Source organism: Amyelois transitella, chromosome 28, assembly GCF_032362555.1.
Source record: "Amyelois transitella isolate CPQ chromosome 28, ilAmyTran1.1, whole genome shotgun sequence".
In the NCBI taxonomy this organism is placed as follows: domain Eukaryota; kingdom Metazoa; phylum Arthropoda; class Insecta; order Lepidoptera; family Pyralidae; genus Amyelois; species Amyelois transitella.
In genome coordinates, this window is record NC_083531.1 from 1,575,648 (window position 1) to 1,594,018 (window position 18,371).

Sequence of the window (18,371 nt, forward strand, 5' to 3'; positions counted from 1 at the left end):
AATTCTTATATAACAAATTAATTGACCTAAATCTCTACGTAGATACTCTTAATGAATTTAAGCCTAAAATACCTAGAAGAAATAATGTGGAATAAAAAATGGATAAAAACCATGCAAACGTGTATAAAAGTTAATTCTTTTTATGCCAAAACACATATTAGGACACATCCAGTAACTTTACAAAATCAATAATTACGTAAACATGCATAATTAGCCTTTATGCTCATAGAAAAAAAACAATTATAGTTTCAAGTGCGTTTCAAGGTCATGACAAGTCACAAGTCATATCCAGTAGCTCTAGTTCGCTGCGACATGCCGTTTTGCGCAACAACCTTTTGTACACCGACCTTGCTGGGTTTTGTTAAATAATTAACTGGCTGAAAAACATTAGTCGTGTGTCACTTCTAGACCATTGTTGTATCTATGTTAGTAGGTATTTGTGTTTTGGTTCGAAAAGTAGTTACTTATAGTAATAATTTATTTATTCATTCATATAATCAAGTCTATACCCTTGTAGGGTAGACAGAGCAGTATTGAAAGACTGACAGGCCACGTTCAGCTGTTGGGCTTAAATGATAGAATTGAGATTCAAATAGTGACAGGTTGCTAGTCCATCGCCTATAAGATAAATCATATTATGATCATAAAATTATATTTTAAGTTATTATAAGTAAGTTAATTAGTATTAAATTTTTATGGAAAAGAAACTTTTATAAAATATCAGGCTTGAACCAACTTTGATGACGTTTTATAGCTATAGAGCGTTAAGGGTCAAGATAACCTTCAACACAGACCTGTTATACCTGAAAATAAAATGTGACTGTAGCATTTCAGTCTTTTTCCAGACTTAAGACGTATTAGTATGTAGGTATGTAAAATGTCGTATGTACAAACAAAAAAAAACCTAGATAGGTATATATCCGCACTGGCGCACTTAGGGCCCTCAGTTTTCAGAACCATTTCGATTATTTGTTTGAATAAACCATGAAATTCACAGTATCTAAAAAAATTTAAACTTGATTAATTGAATTTATTTTGAGATCATATATAGTTACTATAGAATTAATATACCTAGTTGATATTGACAGATAAACCACCTGTTTCAATTTAATTACACATAAATGTCATTTTGTATTAATAGCTTTAACTATAAATTGATCCAAAAAGATTCATAGAAACCTGACATTTTCACTTTGGCTCGCTGCTAGACGAACAGTTAAAAATAACAAGAAGCATAGACTAAAATCTTTTAATACATCACTCGTGACTTTAAAACAACTATCAATAGATTTTCCACGTTAGCCGACGAATTTCAAGACTATATTCAAAGTAAGACATATCTGAACTAATGTATTCAGTTTAAAATTAGTAGAATAATAATAGGACAATAAACCGGCTGGCTGAAGATGATGCTCAGTTGTATCAGATTTTGTAAAGGTTAGGCGCTTTAAATTTAGTCGGTTGTCAAATGCGGCAGATTCCAACTCCATCGCTCGTCTTGTCAGTAACAAACTACGCGCGAACGCATGCGTACCGCGGATAGAACGAGAATTCGAAAATTTGAATTTAGAACGTGGGTGTGCTATTTATAAAAAAAATATTGTGTACGCTTGGAGTGCAGTGAACTCTGGCTTTTATTTTTTTTTTATGTTATGCGCGAAGGAAAGTGGTTTTGGATGGAAGTCATTTTAGGTGCATATACTTTTTAACACATTAATTGTATAAAAAGTAAAATAAAAAAATATTACTATTTGTTATCTAAACAAGATGTAACTATTTACTATAGACTAGGAGGCCAACTAGTTTAATTAACACACATATGAATGGATGTGCATTAAGGCAGTGACATAATATTTGGCGCGGGCGTGAATATAATAATGCATTTCTTAATCAATGAATATACAGATACTGTCTTTTAAACAAATTAAAAATAATAAAGAGTATTTCTTACACAAAACAAATATCAAAAAATATTAAAAAAATAGCTTTGTTATGTATTTTTTTTTCTTAAGACACACATAAGGTACATACTTATAGTGACAATAAAAAATTTTTTTGTGATAAAACATTAATCATCATATTCTAGTTATTATTAAGTACCACTTGAAAAATAGAGGAAAAGAAAATAAAAATTAAATTATAAAACCCATTTTCATTTTCCAAAGACACATCTAGCATTAACTGTTTATCTAATTCTTGATTTTCTAATTTCACTTTTGATCATAATATTACCTACTTCATGATATTACTTTATATAATTTTTTATCGATTCCATTTACAATTAGGGTGCGCCCGCGTTATTAAGGGTTGCTGGCAGTAAGTAGAGAGTCGGCGGTCGAATTGGTAAGATGCCCGGTTAAAATGCGTGATGCGCAGAAAGGCACAGGATCAAATAGCCCACCACTGGGGTTGCCACCTTTTTTGAAGAAAAATAGTATTTTTTTAATTAAAAAAAAATATTTGACACTTTTGAGAATTTCAAAAAATAGTACACATCTATTTGCAATAATTATTTGTTTTTCCATAAATATATTATTTATTATTACTTTTCGTTTTGGCCATCAAGGTTCTATTACTTCTAAAATAATTATAGGCATTTAAGCAATCTAGGTCGATATTAAAGTAAGTTAACAGCTCATTTTTGATTAATTTAATAAATGCTCTATTCCTTTCTTCTCTCCATTTCACATTCATGACGGAAAATAATATTTAGTAAATATATAAGTAGTATTTTTTAATTATGTTTTTCCTATATTCAGCTGAACGCAGCTTTTCAGTATTTTTGAGATTGTTGACTCCGTAAGGGATGAAAAACGTAATTAGGTGTATGTTTTCCCTCACTTTGAGAGTGTTAGCAGTAATAAGTATTATAAAGAAGAATTAAATCTGATCGTTATTATCAATCACGTAATGTCGTTAAAGTGGAATAAGGGTACAAAAGTCAAAACATCTTTATCACAAAAATTTTCTTGAGAACTTTGATCGTGATTTAATTACAGATCTGCGACAAAATTGTAATGTAATATTTCCGGGTAACAGATTGGTATTAACTAGTTTTTTTTTTGTATGGGGCTTCGATTCTTTAAAAAAATAATTGATTTTTAATAAAACTTTATTATTGAATATTTTATTAATTAAAATTACCGCACTAAAGTGTTTTTCCTTAACTTATCGAAATTCCTACAGGAATTGTTTTTTTTTCTTATACGAGACTTTTCGAACAAAGTCGTAACAAAGGCTAGCTATAATAATCATGATTTTAATGTCGCTCAGTTAACCTTAACCCAATAACGATAGTTTTTGTACTGTTTATATAAATAACAGTTTTTTCTTTTAAAACTACGCCTTGAACGAAACGGCACCAATAAAATCTGTTTGTAAAAAGATGGTCAAGTACAAGCGTTGTTTTTAATTATCGATGGTTCAATAAAATCTTTAATATAAATATATAAAAATCTGACAACAATATCATGTCACTATGATGCTTTTTTTTCCATTATAAAGCGGAAATTTGGCATTTTTGTTCTTTGCGAAGTCGAAAGAATTGGATACCTATCCCAAAATCCCCACGAGAATGTCCCGTACGCGGGAACTGTTTTGAAATTTAGTTGGAGAAAAATTATGGTCTTTAATTTTCACGAACTTTAAATTAATCAATCATATTATCATTATCGAAATCAAGTCCGCCCTTTGTATAATAATACAGAATACTTTGCTATATACCTACATACGTCTTAACTTCTATATTTTCGGTTAACCTAAAAATAGAAAGAGGTGAAATACCACATATCTAACAACGTTTTCTGAAAAGTCCCGTAGAACCCCAAAATGTCCTGGAATAGTGACAATGAGTGACATGAACACCGGAAACTAGCCGGTGTGTTATTGATCGTATATTCCAGAAATTCCCGGGTCTCCGAGCTCCACCTTTAGTCTGTGGAAATACGAGCACATTTTGGCGGGAATAATTTTTTTATTTATTTTCTGAATGTTGGCAAACGTATATTTGCGTTTCGTTACTGTTTGAAAATCATTGTTTATTTTTTGTAGATTATATTTATATTTTTACGTGCAATATATTAAGTACTGCTTTGACGAAATTAGAGAGATATTTGTTTTGATATTTATTTAGATTTTTTTAAATTTTATATCTATAGTTATCTCGGGGGTAGGTCACTAATTAAAGATGTAAGCTCTGATGAGCTCTGCAGTACAGGCAATAGTCTCTCAAAATTTTGAAAATCATAAAGGCATTTTTATATAGATTGTGACTATAATAAATACATTTAAAAATTTAATATGGTATCTATTATCGACTAGCTTCGAATTAAGCTAAAATTTTTAAAACCCTTCCTCAGCGGTTGCCTAGGTCGAGAGTTGAACTATCTTTAAGCATTCATTGCAACTTTATGCTCTATAAGATTTGGTACCGTAGTTTTTAATTCTAGGTCACAGGAGCATCTAGCACAGAATTGTCAGAACCCGCATTCAACTGTTTACAATATTTTTCGGATTATTTCACCTGACATTGTTTTTTATCTGCACCGTTTACTAAACTGTCCGAGGCACGGCTGGCATACAGCCAAGCCGTATTCCGTATATTTTGTACACGTTCCGTTTGCCGCATTGGTCTAATTATGTAATAAACATTAAAAATAAACTTCATTTGGGAAAATGCGGACATCATTGTTTTATGGGCCTTGTCTTTGCGTGGGGCCACACCCCTCTTTGCCGTGGATGTCGTAAGATGTGACTAAAGGAATAAGCAAATCCATTTAGTGTAAGATTCCTTGCTGGTCTAGCTGGTAGCGTAGAAAATCAGTAGGTATAATCAGTTGGAATTCTTTAGAATAAAAGGCTAACAGCCACTGAAATTTTTTTCGAGTGTTTTGACTATTGGCTCTGTGTATCTAACAACTAGCAAGGGATAAGGACTTGATAATAAAATAGCGATTATGGTTTAGTTTTAAACTCTCAGTTTTATTGTAACTAAGTATTTTAGTATCATCAATGGCGGTCGTTTTTCTGGGTAGGTGGCCGCCTGTGACCCGTCTGACCTCGGTGACAGAGGATCCTTATATTAGTATTCAGTCTTCAGAATATGCAGGTTTCCTCACGATGTTTTTCCTTGCCGTAACCGTGACTTAGTAGTTAGACGTACGTCCTAAGTTAGGACATCTCTTTTTTTATAAGATGTTCTAACTCTTAGTGATTCTGAGACATAACTAACTGATTATTTTTATGTATGTTGGCACACGTATATTTGAGTTTTTTTATTTTTATCGAAATTATGAAAACAAAGTCTGCATATTATAATAGTGGTACAGCCGGTCACACAATCTTCATTGTCAAACGCCAAAAAATCTCAAACCATGACAATCCAATTCTCAATTTGAAAATTGGAATTGTAAACATTAAACAATGCTACCAACCTTGAGGGATGCGCTTACGAAAAAGTTACGCAATGTAGTGATGTGCACGCGTCGACGACTCAATATCGATAGGGCCAGTGATGCGACGCGCTAGGCCAAGGTTATTTTTAATCGATTTGATATTATTCTGATTGAACGTGACTCGATTTTAATTTGGTTGCTCAATCAGTTGAGATGGCTATCTCTAATTTTGAAATCATGATCAGAATTTTAAAATCTGACTGTATAATATGTAGAGTAATATTAATATTTACAAATATACATATAATCACTTTTATATCCCTTGCGGGGTTGACAGAGCAAACAGTCTCGAAAAGACCAATAGCCCACGTTCAGCTGTCTGGCTTAATGATAGTATTGAGATTATTATAATATAATACTTTATGTCTATTATTTTAATGTTATCCGATCAGCTTTTATATTCCCAAATTGAACTTCTCTTTCAAAACAAGCAAAAAGAAAGGTACTGGAACATAATTCTCAAACAATATTTGTACTGTGTAATATTTTTTAGATAAACTCTAAAATATTTTAACGAGAAACAGACGGTGTCCGCGAAAGTGGTGCCACAAGCATGAGCTAGTATTGCAACTGCATCGAATCCCATATGATTTATCGAATTTACATAGTTTCAGTTCGAATTACGAATTCCCGATAGGCAGAATGTTCCAGATAAACCAATAATGAAGTGGGTTACATTCAAACGAGCTTATGGCTAAATGTTATGATTAAGGGTTATTTTCACTAATATTTTTATTTTTTATTAAGTGTTTGTGACGCGATAACTCCGATCCGATTATTTGATTTTCATGGCATTAGAGCATTACAAAAGTTTAATACTATTTTCGAAATAAGATAACCATCAAGAACACACAATTTTGTGAATAGGTATTCATAAAAAAATTGAATATATCGATTAGCAACATAATTCTTTAGTCTGGATTTTCAATTGTAGGTAAGAATTTCTACAGGACTACAGAGCGACGGTTATTGATTTGCTTCTTCCCAATAAGCTTGCCCACGATATTTGGCCTTTGAAACAGCTCCCACAAAATGACATTATCTCGAAAATAAAAGAGAGGAAGTTTTGATAAGTACGTGACAATAAACTCAAAATACAAGCACGTTTCAAAAGATATCAATATCAATGGGATATTTAACAATTGTTTTTAACCGACTACAAACGAGAAGGTTGCATAGTCTTATATTTTAAGAATAATATCCTGGTATTTGTTTAAGTGACGTCTTCTCTAAGATAGCCCAGAGTCCACTCATTATTACCACGATCCAGGAATGATCCTAAACTGATAAGTATGTACCAACAGAAGATTAATATTTACTGTAGAAGGTAGCCGTAACCTTGGATCGTGGTTGATGTACTCATGACTAACTACATCCAAATTTATTCAATTATATTCAATAGAAAAAGAATTGGACCACTCCATCTCTTTCCCATGGATGTCATAAAAGGCGACTAAGGCATAGGCTTATAAACATGGGATGCTTCTTTTAGGCGACGGGCTAGCAACCTGTCAAACAGCTGAACTGAATCAATATTTTCAAGACTGTTGGCTCTGTCTTCCTCGCAAGGGATATAGACGTGATTATATGTTTGTATGTATGTAAATATTACAAGTAACAGACGATAAAAATAATGTTAGACTGCATCTTTGTAAAGAAGTATTGTTTTTTTTTATTCTCGCCAATTTATGTCATTGTGAGCGGCGACCTTCAGTAGCCAATGAACCACTTACCAGCTTGTGACGTCATTTGACGCCTATTATTGAATTACTATTGTATTTTTTTTTTCGTATATGACTGCCCGCGATAGCGAGACAGGATGATTACAGTGATATAAGTGTGAAAGAGATATAACATAAAATACATATATTTGTCATATAAACCAAGTTAAGGGTAGCCGCTGTATATAATATTTTTTTTAATTTCTTGCATTTTCACTAATCTTAATATGCTTGCTCACATCTAGAGATAAAATACATGGCAGACATCATACTTGCATAAACACATTATAATTTCTTCGCGAATGGAAGGCAGAGACTACATCTATTTACAGCATACTTTACGATTACTTTATCCACATTGATCAATTTTTCATGCAAGTAAGTCGGTTTAGGGGACAAATCATTTTGACACAAATAATTAACTGGTTCTTTGCAGAACAAAAATAAGGAAAAATTTTATTTGATTCAGTATGATATAATATTAAGACCTTGAATGTATTTTCAAATCCAAACCCACTTTCCTAATTACATAACCTATATGATTTCAGTTTAGTGTTGTGACTTAGTGAAGTGTAAAATGTTATGGTGAATAGTGTTGTATCGAGATTATACCTGCCAAAATGATAAACGAACGATTAGTAAGCAGCATGGCTTACTACGGTAAGTGCCTTTGATTTTAACAATTAATTACGGACAAACAAACGCTCATGCCAAGGGATCAACTTAATCAATTCAATTAAAAAAGTTCACTTTCACAAACGTTTATCGCACTTTAAAAGTTATCCTAATTGCATGGACAATGAAACGTTTAAATCTTGCAAAAGAGGCTTATAAATCTGGGATTCCTCTTGTAGGCGATAGGCAAACAACCTGTCACTATTTGAATCTCATAATTCGTGGATTATCAGTCCTTTCGAGACTGTTGGTTCTGTCTACCCCGCAAGGGTTGTAAACACGACTATATGTATGTATTTATGTAAAATATGTGAGCGTTTATATATACTATACTATTGGTATGTATGAAAAATTTCAAGGAGATCGTTCAGTGGTTTCACTGTGAAAGACGGACAAACATACTATATACAAATACAATACGATAATTCGAATACATTTTCACATTAATATAATATTAGTATGAAAATTTGTAATGTGGATGGATTCTATTAAAATTACTTATTAATGGTAACTGGTAAGGATCAGTTAACATTAATTTGCACTACCAGTAGCGTCATAGAAAACTTCGTGTTAACCATTCATTGGTTAATTAAATTCAAAGCTACACCAAAATGGCGCGGACTAACTCATAATTTCATCAAATTATTAATTTAATTAAGTACAACATTATAGAACAAAATAAGACAAAAGGTGGAATCAATGTCGAAATAATGAATTAATGATTATTACATTATGTGATTCTATCGATGCGAAACTTAATGTAAAAAAAATAAGTATCGATAATATGAAAGGATAGAAAAAAAACTGGGAACATCCCTATTCTGCGACCTTGACACTTAAATCATTCGCGCGGGAACTGTAAATAAATATAATCACTATATTTCCTACATATTTCCTCTATAAGAACTGAGAACCAGGGCTCAACTTGGAATATGGGTCATCTAGGCTCGCCTGTCCCACATTCCGTTGCCATAGCAACGTCGACCATATTGTATCGCCATGGAGACCGCGCATGCGCGCGCGCTAATGTCATGTGGTAAGGCGTGTCTTGGCAAAATGCATGTTGCGAGAGAAAATGGGAAAATAAAGGGGAACTATATTTTCTATCACCAAAATTTATATTTGTCATCAAGTTGTATCACCTAATAAATAGATCTATCGCCACGAAATATTTTCGTTCTCAGATAAACAAAAATTGTTCCCAGGTATGAATTATCAAATTAATGTTAATATATGTGTAAAATAAGAGATCGATAACCAATAAAATTATATTGAATTACATGAATATAAACTTCGTTCTTATAATAATAGTTTTGTTACTTAAATAATAACTCTGTGCTCAGAATGGTAGATCTGTCACCAAATAAATCGATTATCGATCCCTGACTGCGACTCCTTTTTATTTGATATTTTGTCACCAATACAGTAGTAACATTTTATTTCGTTCAGATATTAAATTAATAGTATTCGTTACCAATTTAATACATCAATTTATAATTTTAATGGAAAAATGATCAAAGGGGCGGAGACAAATTGGCGCGCTTTAAAAATTGACCAATCCGGCCTCAACGATGGGTAGTAGTTAACTATTGATTATTTTAACTTTAATTAAGTGTTTTATCTACTATTCTGCTAGCCATAAGCCAGCTATTTTAAACCAGCGCTGATTGTTCAGTGGTTATTATTTTTAAGAATAAATATTGATTATTTTAACTTTAATTAAGTGTTTTATCTACTATTCTGCTAGCCATAAGCCAGCTATTTTAAACCAGCGCTGATTGTTCAGTGGTAATTATTTTCAACAATAAATATTGATTATTTTAACTTTAATTGTTTTATTTACTACTCTGCTAAAAATTTTATTTAAATATAATTTATACTACCAGTGGAAATTTAGAACATTAGGAGTCTAGTTAAGTAGCAGAATCTTTTGGTTGAAACGATGATGACAACCCTAATTTTTTATTTGAACTTAATGCAATTTTCTAGTAACATAATATGATTTATTGGTGATCTCTTTAAATTAGTTTGCTTAAATACTTATTAGGACACACCTATTATAATACATACAAAAACATTTATTTGGTACTAGACCTTATATCTCAGGATTTTAGGTGATTTATTGTGGAACTGATTTTGCATTGTTTGGTGACTACATTTTGGTGACAGATCTACTATGTTGAGGACAAACTCTATTATTTAAGAAACACAAAACTAATTAAATTGGTGATAGCTTAAATGATACCCAAAATAAAGTACCTACTAGCTGTGCCCTGGGGATTTTGTCCCATGGGAATTTTTACCAGGTTATATTATAATCGTTAACAAAAATTCATAAAACGATCTGATTTGCGTGATGAGTAACTACTGCCGTGTGGTTCCCGGCACCAGTAGCTAATAAAAGAACAGGACTACTCCCTATCTCGTTACCATGGACGTCGTAAAAGGCGACAAAGGAATAGGCTTATAAACTTGAGACTCTTCTTTCAGGCGATGGGCTAGCAACCTGTCACTATTTCAATCTCAATTCTATCATTAAGCCAAACAGCTGAACGTGGCCTATAAGTCTTTTCAAGAATGTTGCCTCTGTCTACCCCGCAAGGGACATAGACGTGACTATATGTATCTATGTAAAACTCGATTACGTATCTTACTCTCGGGCTATGCCACGATTCAGAATTCGGTAAATATCAAAAACTCTTACTACACTACTCGAGTCGTCGATAGCAACATTCGCCCAACCCGTTCTTGCAATCTGAATTGAGAGTATGACAGTGTAACTTATTATACAATACGCGATTTAGACAAAAGACTGTCTGAATATCGAATAGTCTAATAGGTGCTTAAGGCTTTTACCCAAAGCGATTCCTGTCTTCACTTCTAAACCTTGCATGGGAACATTGAACTGAGGGGTTAGTGCGAGTTTTACTCGATAAAACGCGCCGAGCAAGTAATCACGAATTTGTATGGAATTGCATTAGGACCACTCCATCTCTTTCCCATGGATGTCGTGAAAGGCGACTAAGGGATAGGCTTATAAACTTGGGATTCTTCTTTTAGGCGATGGGCTAGCAACCTGTCACTATTTGAATCAACAATTCGTATCATCAAGCCAAAAAGCTGAACGTGGCCTATTAGGACTGTTGGCTCTGTCTATCCCTAAAAAGATTATAGACGTGACTATATTGGCCTAAAAGAAAACATGTTACATACATTCCATACAAAAGGAAGACATAAAAGTAAATAAAAGTACTTAATATCTAAAATAAAATATATATATATATATATAATATATTTAAATCTGACGTCACAACCAGGTGAACTGTATCACACGCCGACCTGATTCACCAGGTCAGATGACAACGCGGTCAGATTAAGCCGTGTAGAAAATAGTTACATTTTCATGGTACAAAAAATATCGGGCGCTGTGACCTTTGGGGGTTGAGGTAAGAAAATTGAGGTTAGGTCATAGTGGCGTCATTATTTTGTTTATTCATTTATTTAATTACATGCCCGCGACTTCGTCCGCGTAAATTTCGAGTTCAATCTTGATCATACAGTCAGATAAAGACAGGCAGACAAAAAATGAAAAAAAAAAATTCTCTATCCGTTTCAGTCAAAATATTAAATGTACCTACATACAAAATATTTTTACTGTTTTATTAATGTACTATTCTGATTTTCAGTTTTTTTAAATAAAATACTCAAACAACACAAAAAAAAATATTTTTAATAAAAAAAAAATACACAAACAACACAAAAAAAAATATTTTTAATAAAAAAAATATATTGTTTTTTTTGGGGCTCGAACTTGGACCGCCAACTTCACAGTCTCACGCGCTAACCACTGGACCATCGAGGCCGGAGCGGTAGTATCGAAGTTAAAGTAGACTACATACGTATCCCTTGCGAGGTAGACAGAGCTAACAGGCTTGAAAAGACTGAATGGCCACGTTCAGCTTTTTGGCTTGATGATACGAATTGTTGATGCAAATAGTGACAGGTTGCTAGCCCATCGCCTTAAAGAAGAATTCCCAAGTTTATAAGTATATCTCCTAGTCGCCTTTTACGACATCCGTGGAAAAGAGAAGGAGCGGTCATATTCTTGTTTTTTATTGGTGCCGGGACCCGGGAACCGGGAACCACAAGGCACTTATATCATTACTTCTTAATCCCGAGGTATGCAGAGCTAACAGTTTTTGTAAATACTATGATCACGTGGAGTGTGCCGGCTGCTTCTTTTCCCGTGCATTGTAAAAGTCGATTAAGGGAAAAGCAAATAAACATGGGATTCTTTAAGACGATAGCCTAACAACCTGTCACTATCTGAATCTCAGTTCAATAATTAAGCCAACCAACTGAATGAGTCCTTTCAGTTTTGTGGCTCAGTCTACCCCGTCAGCGAAAAAGACGTTATATATATATTTTAACCTAACTATTACTAATATTCGCAAGATTCATTAATCATTATCACATCAATACCTGTCAGAGTTTTATCAAACACTTATCAGGGCGGGGTCATTGACCCGACACGTGGTAGACCGGACCTGCGCATTGCGTGCGTCTCAGCTGATTCCGAAATAGTACAGTCGAATACATAATTAACTGTGCAGGGATATGGTGTAAAAAATATTTTTTATTTGAAACCAAAAATAATTCAACTTCAACATAAAAAATTCGGAAGATTGACTAATATGTAGTGACAGGTTGCTACTATTACTATTTACTATTTCAAAGTACCGTGTGGTTCCCGGCACCAATACAAAAAAGAATAGGATAACTCCATCTCTTTCCCATTGATGTCGTAAAAGGCGACTAAGGGATAGGCTTACAAACTTGGGATTCTTTTTAGGCGATGGGCTAGCAACCTGTCACTATTTGAATCTCAATTCCATCATTAAGCCAAATAGCTGAACGTGACCATTCAGTCTTTTCAAGACTGTTGGCTCTGTCTACCCCGCAAGGGATATAGACGTGACCATATGTATTTCAAAGTCTTACTCTGACTGAGAAAGAATTTAAAAAAAAAATTGGTATAAAAAAATATTTTTTTTTGTAATCGCCAATTATAAACTCAACGGACCACCACTGATCATTAAATTAAGTATTTATCAAGAAGTGTCTCCCACGATTGGATATTAATTTATAATTACTAACTAATTAACGATTTGAACATAGAGTTTTTAACTTAAAGACATGACCGCGCTCGTTACTCGGATACTTTTCATCCCGGTAAAATTTAAATTCCCGTGGGATTTGCAAAAAAAACCTATATTCTTTTGTAGGTAGCGGCAAATTATCGAAAGGAACATACATATAATCGCGTCTATATCCCTTGCGTGGTAGACATAGCCAACATAAAATACATAAAATCACGCCTCTTTCCCGGAGGGGTAGGCAGAGACTACCTCTAGCCATATACCACTACATAGCCAACAGTCTTGAAAATAGTAATATACCACGCTCGGCTGTTTGGCTTTACGATAGAATTGAGATTCAAATAGTGACAGGTTGCTAAATCACATGCACATCGCCTAAAAGAAGAGTTCCAAGTTTATAAGCTTCTTAGTCGCCTTTTACGACATCCGTATGAAAGAGATGGAGTGGTCCTATTCTTTTTTGTATTGGTGCCGGGAACCACACGGCATCAATAATGATGAATTTGAGATTCAAATAGTGACAGGTTGCTAGCGCATCGCCTAAAAGAAGAGTTCCAAGTTTATAAGCTTATCTCTTAGTCGCCTTTTACGACATCCGTGTGAAAGAGATGGAGTGGTCCTATTCTTTTTTTCTATTTGTGCCGGATACCACACGGAGCAGAGGAAACCGCGGACGAAAGCTAGTCAATAGTTAGGAAAACAAGCAGGCGCCAAGATCGACACATCGCCGCTTCTAATCCTTTTAACTCTACTATTCTTAGACAATCCCTTTATAGGTTGACCCACTTGCGTACTTTATTTAATGTTGTTACTACACTTCTATATATTTCAACATCTACGTACCTACTTTTATGTAATGAAAAAGTTATTTTTAGGTCATTTATGTTATCTTCCGTGTTAGGTACACATTCCAACTTATCAATTCTATTTTATTCCATACATCTCACGTCTACATCCCTGCGGGGTAAACAGAGCCAAAAATCTTAAAAAAAGACCGATAGGCCGCGTTTATCTGTTAGACTTAATGATAGAATTGTGGCCTTGTGGCCCGACACGCACTTGGCTTTTATTGCTAACCTAATACTCATTCTGCAAATCTCTAGGATTGCATTGACTATGACAGAGTTAAATGGGGTTTATTTGGATCATCTAAATCTAGATGAGTGTACTTTATTTGCAAATAGAACTGAAGGGGAGCCCTTCATATAATCTTAGGATTTTAAAAAAATTTCCATTACACGCCTCTCATATAGATTGTTGCATACACCTTACCGATAGAGGGAGTCACTTATACACTGCATAATGTTTTTTTTCGAACTTATTTATTCAAACACCTTTTATGTTATAAGGCACAACGCCATCTAGCGTCAAGTACGTAACTAAACTAATGATGACAACTGTTTTTATTTAATTTTCTACCGACATAAAAAAAAATAATAATTTTCGGTCGGTCTTTCGTTAGTTTTTAATACACAAAGACGTTTTTGATATATAAAAAATACATTTTAGTTTGTTAGTGTAACATGATTTTTATTAAATATTTCTCTGACTCTTCCTAAGGCGATGGGCCTAAAAGAAGAATTTTAGGATAGCAACCTGTCACTATTTAAATGTCAATTCTATCATTAAGCCAAACAGCTATTAGCCAAACAGGGTTCATATTGTACCTACTTATAAGCAATAACTGTTATTCAACTGAAATACTGTATATGAATTAAATTAAATTCAATAATTACGACAGCCTCTGTGCCGTAACGGTAGTGCGCTTGTCTGTGACACCGGAGGTCCCGGGTTCGAATCCCGGTCAGAGCATGATGACAAAGGAACTTTTTCTGATTAGCCTGGGTCTTGGATGTTTATCTATATAAGTATTTATTATAAAATATAGTGTCGTTGAGTTAGTATCTCGTTACACAAGTCTCGAACTTACTTCGAGGCTAACTCAATCTGTGTAATTTGTCCCATACCTATATATTTATTTATTGAATTATTACCTAAGTTATACAGCGGAATGAGGCCTTCCACTTTTTCACGTCTTATTTAGATCGTTGGCTCTGTCTACCCTGCAAGGAATAAAAACGTAATCACGACTGATGGTGGTGAACACCATCAGTTGCAACGAGATATTTAAAAATATGTACCACTTCAATAATTCGGAATTTCTATTCGAATTCAAATTCAAAATTTTTATTCATTATTATAGGATACTTCATATCGCTTAATAATTGTCAAATCTTTTGGCTTCACAACATTGGTTGACGTCAAACAAATAATTCTATGGGAGTAACATATTTCTTTTTATTCTCACGGAAAAGAAGTCGCGGGCGAAACAATAGAACAAAACTAGTGTATGTATATCTGCCTCGAACGCCGACAATCATCGTAGGAAGTACCCTATTATGCGTCCTCGGCGGCCCGTTCATTATAACAGATTCAACCTGCCCATTCATGATTTCTACTACTGCGCACGCGCATAGGATAACTAGCAATACCTATATAGGTATTTTTCAACTGCGCACGCGCATAGGAGAACTAGAAATACTTATATAGATATTTTTTTATGTAAACTTATCATATCATACATAACATCGGGTCTATATCCCTTGTGGTGTAGACAGAGCCCACAGTCTTGTAAAGACTGAAAGGCTACGCTCAGCTGCGTTTATGTAAACGCAAAAAAAATACATACATACATACATATAATCATGTCTATATCCCTTGTGGGATAGACAGAGCCAACAGTCTTGTAAATACTGATAGGCCACGTTCAGCTATTTGGCGTTAATATAGAATTGAGATTCAAATAGTGACAGGTTGCTAGCCCATCGCCGAAAAGAAGAAGCCCAAGTATATAAGCCTATCCCTTAGTCGCCTTTTACGACATCCATGGGAAAGAGATGGAGTGGTCCCATTCTTTTTTGTATTGGTACCGGGAACCACACGGCCGCCTGTATGTTTTGCTGTAAACCGTCACTCTCAATGACACTCCGTATTGATTTTTTCACCGAATGACCTAGAAACCGTGAGCATTGTTACGAGCTCGTTAACACAGACATAGATCGAGATAGACCTTGTGAGTGGAAATACTTTGTATGGAATTTTTTTTTATGACCAGTGTATCATTTTCAATCTGTTTAATTCGTTAAGTTCGTTAGTGCCGTGTGGTTTTCGGTACTAATAGAAAAAATAACAGGACCATTCCATTTTTTCCCATGGATGTCGTAAAAGGCGATTAAGGGATAGGCTTATAAACTTGACAGTCTTTTAGGCGATGGGCTAGCACCCTATCACTAATTGAATCTCAAATCCGTCATTCATAGCCAAACAGTTGAACTATCAGTCTTTTTAAGACTGTTGGCTCTGTCTACCACGCTACACGTATGTATGTCTTAATTACTTAAATGTTTTAATTCCTAACTTCATAGTACGAACACGCCACGTTCCTGAAGGTATCAGTAAGACTAGAACTTTACATCTAGAGTAATCGCGTATTTTGAAGCAAAGAATGTTGTTAATCTAATCTTTTACTAAAACGTCCGCAATTTGATCAAGGTACGTTCATCTCGGTCTTCGCTTTCTAATGTAATCGACAAAGAATAAAAGCGTAGTAAAAATCGAGAAATTGTATCGAGCAGAATCAACATAATCTACATTTATTTTTCTAAACAGTTTTTAAGTTAAAACTATGAAATAATAATCCTAACTTCCCTTGTTGATTTCTTAATAGATGATTTAGAAATACAGTTTACTTGCACACAATAAAAAAGAAGAAAAATCTACCAAAATCTAGTAAGAAATAAGATAGTTTATGAAATACACGTTGAACTGAATTGAAAATAAGTAAGCACACTCATTTTGTCACGCCTAGTTTTAAAGATCCAACTGGCGGTATCTAGCTATTTCTATGTCTGTGTTGTAAACAGTCGCTAACTAATATGGCCGCTAAACTTGATAACTACGTTCTGTGAATATTCACCATTTCAAACATTATTTAGAACGAATGATAATGCAAAAAAAATGTTAGTTTTGTTCATTTTTTGACTTTTTTTTTCTAAGATTGACATAATAGTGACAGGTTGCTAGCCCCAATGACTGGGTGAATGCCAACGCTGCCAGCCTTCTGGGCACAGCTTGATGCATTGCAGGGACTGTATAATTTGTAAATTTAATTTAGTTTGTAATCATCTTTTTTTTTTAAAGTAGTTTTTTATAAGAAGACTATCAGTGTGTAGGTACACGTATGTTTTTAAAAATTAATTCGCGAGGTCTACGTTTATGGCGACCGTCCGGTAAATATACAAATTGATCTCTGCGAAATTAAGACAAATAAAATATACTTATTGACAGATCCTACATTTTTTTTATATCATCATAATCGGAGTAGCTGTTCGAATGTTATAGCGTTATAAACATACTTATTAAAATATATAATTTATTTGTGCCCCAAGTTGATTGGTAGACCTCGCTCGCTTTCAACAATCACGCACTTTCCCGGAAGGGTAGACAGAGACTATTTGTTTCCACTGGCCACGATCCATGCATACATTTTCGCTTCATCCACGTTTATCACTCTTTTCATGCAAGCTCGTCTATTAATGACGCTCTTGACCTGACCTTTGTCCAAAACGTCCTCAATTTGATCAAGGTAGTGGCCGTGATGTTCCATTTTTCTACATACATACATACATACACATGGTCACGTCTATATCCCTTGTGACTAGACAGAGCCAACAGTCTTGATAAGACTGATAGGCCACGTTCAGCTGTTTGGCTTAATGATAGAATTGAGATTAAAATAGTGACAGGTTGCTAGCCCATCGCCTAAAAGAAGAATCCCAAGTTTATCAGCGTATCCCTTAGTCGCCTTTTACGACATCCATGGGAAAGAGATGGAGTGGTCCTATTCTTTTTCTTATGGTGCTGGGAACCATACATCTCCATTTTCTAAAACCTAGGTAAGTATGATTTTTTTTTAACCAAAATATATAAACAATCCTTCTTCATTTAGTCGTCATTCACGATAAAGAAACAGACGGACTGATCCCATAGTGCTAGAACCACACGGCACCTAGTTATAGCACACCATTTGGATTAAAAATGCATTTAATGAATTGAACATTCATTGCTATAAGAATAAGGATCGGAGTGACCTAGTTCCCAGGAGAAGTAACATATGCTATATATTATAGCATATTATAGCGCAAACTAAAAAATCAATAGCACAATACTTATCTTTGTAGCATGACGCAAAGCGTGCAAATACAAGCGTGTAAATACAATTCCCTTGCGGGGTAGACAGAGCCAACAGTCTTACGATAAAAACTGAAAGGCAACGTTCAGTGGTATGGTTTAGTAAAAGAATT

General features: G+C 34.2%; 2 protein-coding genes across 2 annotated transcripts in view; one reads left to right on the forward strand and one right to left on the reverse strand.

Moving 5' to 3' along the window:
- LOC106133725 (guanine nucleotide-binding protein-like 1) overlaps positions 1-6,223 on the reverse strand; it is a 68,349-nt gene extending 62,126 nt beyond the window's left edge. The window contains exon 1 of the mRNA XM_060952484.1: positions 6,218-6,223. The gene's annotated coding sequence lies outside the window, so the exon portion shown is untranslated. The remainder of the gene's footprint in view (positions 1-6,217) is intronic.
- LOC106133713 (cytoplasmic polyadenylation element-binding protein 2) overlaps positions 1-18,371 on the forward strand; it is a 65,824-nt gene that overhangs the window by 23,816 nt on the left and 23,637 nt on the right. The gene's annotated exons all lie outside the window — the stretch shown is intronic.